Source organism: Protopterus annectens, chromosome 1.part2, assembly GCF_019279795.1.
Source record: "Protopterus annectens isolate FY-2018-M chromosome 1.part2, PAN1.0, whole genome shotgun sequence".
In the NCBI taxonomy this organism is placed as follows: Eukaryota; Metazoa; Chordata; order Ceratodontiformes; family Protopteridae; genus Protopterus; species Protopterus annectens.
Window position 1 is genome coordinate 1,007,631,107 of NC_056727.1, and position 6,000 is coordinate 1,007,637,106.

Sequence of the window (6,000 nt, forward strand, 5' to 3'; positions counted from 1 at the left end):
GGTTCATAGGTAGATACTAGGCTATCTGCCCTAGGGCATTTATAAGCCTAGCCAGAGTGTATTTGGCATCCGTCTCCCTATTAGATTAGTCTACTGTGCCTCTGTAAATTAGGTCACAGAAGGTACCCTTTAAGATTAGTTTGCTGTGCCTCTGTCTAGCAGGGACACAGAAGAGATCCCAGGGGAGAATTAGCGATTTCCCATCCATGTGTCCAGATTTGGCTTGAAGAGGGTCAGCGAGGGGCTATGTCTAATATGAATTGGGATTCTATTCCAGAGTGAGGTGAGCCTCTGGGAAATGAATCTGTCCCTCCAGCATGTCCTTTTTATTCTTGTGCTGAGGTTTAAGTCCCTGGAGCATGTATCTCTAAGGGACTTGGATTTTTGAGGTGGAGCGTGTCCATTAATCCTGGCTTTGACGTGGCTTTGTATGTCAGGCATAGATTGCCTCTGAGTAGGTGGTAAGCAACTGAGGAAAGCTGGAGTTTCCTTAGTTGAGCTGCATATGGCATCTGTTTGTAGCCCATGATCCTCTTGGAGAGGTACTTTTGGGTCTCTCCAGGTGCTGCAGGTGTCGGATAAGGTATATCCCAAAAGGGCCATTGTATTCAAGTATGAGGCTGATGACTGACGAGTAGAGAGGCACAATGACCTCTCTTGATGTAGATGCGAACCCTTTCATGATAAGGTGGCATATATAGAAGGTCTTTGTAACCACTTTGGCAATGTGATTATCAAAGGAGAGATTACTATCTACATTGGTCCCCAAATCTCAAAGTGCTACTTCTGTACATAATGGATTACCACCTATGTGGTAATTTGTGTGCACCTTGTTTTTCACAGAGGGGATGACTATGCACTCTTTAGCATGTAGCTCCAGCCTGTGGCTCTGGCACCAAACATCCATCTCTGTGAGACCCTTCTGGAGGATGCTTGTGTCAGCTGGAAAGTTGATTATTGCCCCCAGTTTGCAGTCATCTGTGAACCTTGTCAGCCATAACCCCCCCGTGTTAGTCTGAACCTCAGAGAAGTATATACCGAACCAGAGAGGTCCCAGAACTGAGCCCTGTGGGATGCCACTTGCAACTGGTTTGTATTCAGACATGGCACCTGTGATTCTGACCATGTGGGTTCTATCCCTGAGCCAGTTTGCAACCCATCTTGTGATATAGGGGTTGATATTTAAGCTGTCAAGCTTATGTATGATTTCCGAGTGGGGTATTGTGTTGAACGTTTTTGCGAGGTCCAGGTAGGCTGTGTGGACTACCTTGCCCTCATCCATAGCTTTAGTAACTGTTTCAAAGAAATCAACTAGGTTTAAGAGGCAAGATCTGCCCTTAACAAAGCCGAATTGGGTAGGGTCCAGTGTCTGGAGGCTCCCAATGTCTTTGTTTATGAGTTCCATGATAATACGCTCCATAGCTGTACAGACCAGACTAGTCAGGCTTATGGGGCGATAGTTCCCAGGGTCTGTTGTGGCACCACCTTTGTGGAGTGGAGCCACTGTAGCTGTATGCCATTATTTGGGTAGATATCCTGTAGTAAGGCTAAGTTTGAACAGTGACTTAACGTGAGGGTTCAGTTCTTCTTGGAGCTTGTGTAAGACACAGCCTGGGACACCATCCGGTCCCATAGCTGCTGTGTTTTTTGCTTTGGCGAGGGCAGCCTTCACCTGTGCATCTGTGATGTCAGGGAGGTTACATTCAGTTGGGATAGGCATTTGTTCCTTTGTGGGTGAAGGGGGGGAGAGGTTTGTGCTGAATCTGTCTACCAGGATGTTGGCTGTCTGTAGTTTCAGTATATTTTGTACCATTATGCAACAATTCAGAGCATATCTGGGAGTTTCCACCCATATTATGGACATAACTAAAGAAGGACTTGTGATTATCTTCAGTGTCTAGGGCAATTTCCCTTTGGAAACTGGCCTTTGATGATTTTATGAGGTATCGAAGTTTCTTGCTAATACTGATCAGAGATGCCTTCCATTATTGAGATTTTGCTCTGTCATGTAGTAGCTTCCTCCTTCTGTTGTATAGCTTATTTATGGCCGGGGTCCATCAAACAGGTCTCCTGTTTTTGAAGGAGTGAGTAGTTTTCATTTTATTTGGGATAGCACGATCCATGCATTCCTGCAGGTGCTCATAGAATGCATTTGTAAAGGATTCTGCGGATTGGCCTGTATTATCTTCTGGCCCGTGGGCTTTGAAGGATTCCACCTCAGTCTTGAGAAGTGCAAAGTTGGCATTTGAGAAACTCTATACAGTGATTTCCTTGGCTGGGGGTGGGGACGGGATATGGATGTCCATGGAAATTTTTTAATGGTCTGATCTTACCAATGAGGGGTTTACCTCTGGTGTGGAACATAGACTCCTCATGTTGGTGATGACCAGGTCCAATATGTTGTTCCCTCTTGTGGGAGTGGTGACCAGTTGTTCCATCGCATTACAGTTTATAACTTCAAGGAACCGTTGGGTGAGTGTGTTTGCGCATGAGTAGTTGTTGCAGTCAATGTTTGGGTAGTTGAAGTCACCCAATAACATAGTTTTAGGAGAGACCTTGATATTCTCCAGTGTTCTCAGGAATGCCAAGTGGGGTTCCTGTAATAGGGAGGGTGTTCTGTAGCAGGCTACAAACTGAAAGGCAGTTTGGCTCGCTGTTAGTTGCACGTGGATGGTTTCTGATGCTTCATGCAGTGCCACTAACCTGGAGGTGTAGGTATCTTTGATGAATATAGATACTACCCCTCCTTTTGTGCTTTGGTCCGAGTTTTGTGTGTGAAACGCATGGTATGAGTTATAACCTGGTAGTACTGGGATGCTCTCAGGAGCCTTGAACCAGTTTCTGTTACTGCACAGACATCGATATTCTCCATACTGAGGAGAGCCTCAAGTGTGTGCATCTTGAGGTTTAGACGTCTGGCATTGAGTAGCATTACCTTTAGAATTTGTATCCTTGGGTTGTCTATGGAGGTGTGTTTGTCCTTTGAGCCTCACCTAAAAAAATGCACTATGGGGATGGCAAGAGGCATGGCCAGTATACGAAAGCCAAAGGGTGACAGGTGCAAGCAGTCCCTAGCGAAGCAACGTTGCTTGTCGGGCATGTCATCCCAGGTTGACAGACACTGGATCCCCATTGAATGACACCAATACTGTAGACAATTGTTGAAACTGATCATTTTGTCTTTATACTCTGGCATCATTCTTGGTGAGGGCAAGATGCTACCCAAGGTCAGAGTCATACCAGCCTGGGCTACATGATCAGAGAGCTGCTCTATGTCTTATTTCTTGTAGTCCAGGGAGGTATGTCTCATGTCATTCACACCTGCATGGATGATGACGGAGTCATACTTGTACCTGCTTTGGAGTGACCTGAGTGCTTGCATTATGTGGTGGATCCTGCCACCTGACAGGCAGCTTACAGTGACCTTCTCCTTGTTCAGTCAGTTGTGTGGGATGTCAGTGTGCCGGACAATAGAGTCCCCTATAACAAGTATATTTGGTGTGGTGTTTGGCCTTAAGGGCTGTGTCTGTGAGGCACACTGATTTTGTGAGATATGTGATTCGTGGGTATTGTTGAGGGGTGGCTGTTGCATGGGTATCTGTGGTCAGTACAGTTGCTGCAGGTGTTGGATAAGGTACACCCCAAAGGTGACATTGTAACCAAGCACGGTTGTTATTAGTATAGGGGCACAATGACATCACTCGATCTAGATGTGAAACCATATGGGATAAGGTTGCTTATATAGAAGGTCTGTCCAACCACTGTGGCAACGTGAATGTCAAAGGTGACAGTACGAACAAGTCATGTCCCTAATCACCTAACAACACCTACCATATGTAATGGAGTACTACCTATGTGTTAATGTGTGGGCATGTTGTTACTCCCAAAGGGGATGACTATGCAACTAATGGCATTTAGCTGTAGGCCATGGCTCAGGCACCAGTCATCCATCTCTGTGAGACCCTGTTGGAGTATGCATGTGGCAGCTGGAGAGGTGATCACGGCACCCAGTATGCAGTCAAGTGTGAACAAGGTCAGCCATATTCCCCCTGTGATAGCCTGTATGTCAGACAAATATATACTGAACAAGAGAGGTCCCAGGACCGAGCTGTGTGGGATGCCACATGTAACTGGTGTATAGCCAGACATGGCACCTGCAATTCTGACCATGTGGGTGCTATCCTTGATCCAGGTAGCAATCCATCATGTGAGATATGTGTCCATATCGATGCTGGTGAGCCTATGCATAATGGCCCAGTGGATTATTGTGTGGAAGGGTTTAGCAAGCTTCAGGTAGGCTGCGTGTACAACTGTCCCTATGTTGACGGACCTGTTAACTGTCAAAAGAATACAAACATGTTCAAGAGGCAAGATCTGCCCATAACAATGCTGAAATGTGTAGTACACAGTGTCCGTAGTTTCCTAATGTCTATGTGTAAGAGTCCCATGACAATACACTCCATAGCTTTGCATAACAGGATAGTTAGGCTTATAGGGCAATACTGTCTGTGGTCTGTTCTGGCACCAACTATGTGGAGTGGGAACACTGTTGCTGTATGCCATTCTGTGGGTACATATCCTGTAGTAACTCCAATATTGCACAGTGATGTAATGTGAGGGTTACGTCTGTCATGAAGATTGTATAAGATGCAGGCCGGGACACCAACTGGTCACATTGATGCTGTAATGTATGCTTTGGGGAGGGCAGCACTCACCTGTTACTGTGTGGTGTCAGGGAGGTTACACTCTGTTGGGATGGATAGTTGCTCCCTGGGGGGGATGGGGGAGACATCTGCACTGAACCTGTTTGCCAGGATGTTGGCTATGCCAGTGGGTTTAGGGTAAGTGTAGTCAGTACGCCGTAACTCACAGCATTTCAGTGAGTGTCCACCCAGGTTCCTGACCTAACTGATGAAGGCCTTGTGATAGTCCTAATTGTCTGGTGCAATTGTCCATGAGAAGAAGACCTTAGATAAGTACATGACTGATCATAGCTGTCTGCTAGTACAGATCCCAGATGCTTTCCCCATCTGGGATTGTGCTCACTCATGTAGTAGCTTCCTCCTGACATTGTACAGCTCATTAATGGCTGGTGTCTACCAGACAGGTCCCCTGCCATTGGAGGAGTGAGTCTTGTTGTTATTTGGGGAAGCACAATCCATGCAGACCACTAGGAGTCCATAGAATGTGTATGTAAAGGATTCAGCAGTCGGAGCTGTATTTCACACTGTCTCAAGCTCTCTGAAGGATACCACCTTGCTTTGGTGAAGTGAGACGTTGGCTCATCAGAAGTTCACCAAGATTACCCAGGATGGGTGTGTGGAGTGTATATGTATGTCCAGTGAGATAGATGTATGTTCCGACCTTACCAATGAGGGGTATATTGCTGGTGTGTAACATAGAGTCCCCATGTTGGTGATGATCAGGTCCAATATGTATTTTCCCTTATGGCTGTGGTGACTGGTTGTTCCATAGCATATGAATGTACAAATTGTAGCTACTGTAGGGTGAGGTTGATGCGGCTTGAGTACTATCCCCAGTTAATATTCATGTATCTGATGTCACCCAATATAATGGTGTTTGTGGAGACCATCATATCCCCCACTGTTCCCAGGAAAGCCGAGTGTGGTTCCTGAGTATGGGAGCGTGGTCTGTAGTAGGCAACAAACTGAAAGGCAGTTTCGAACAATGGTAGTTGTATATGTATGGTCTGTGATGCTTACTGCAGTGCCACTAACCCAGAGGTGTGTGTATCTGTGATGTATAGGGATACACCCCCTAGTCGTGTTGTCCGTTCCAAGTCCTGTGGTCAGAAAGCATGGTATGAAACATAACCTGGTAGTGCTGGTGTGCATATGTGACCCTGAATTAGGCGTCTGTTAGTGCACATATATTGCTATCCGCCATACTGAGGGGAGTCCTGAGTGGCTGTAATATGAGGGTAACACATCTGGTGTTGAGCAGCATTACCCTTAGTGTTATTTAACCTTTAAATTTTTT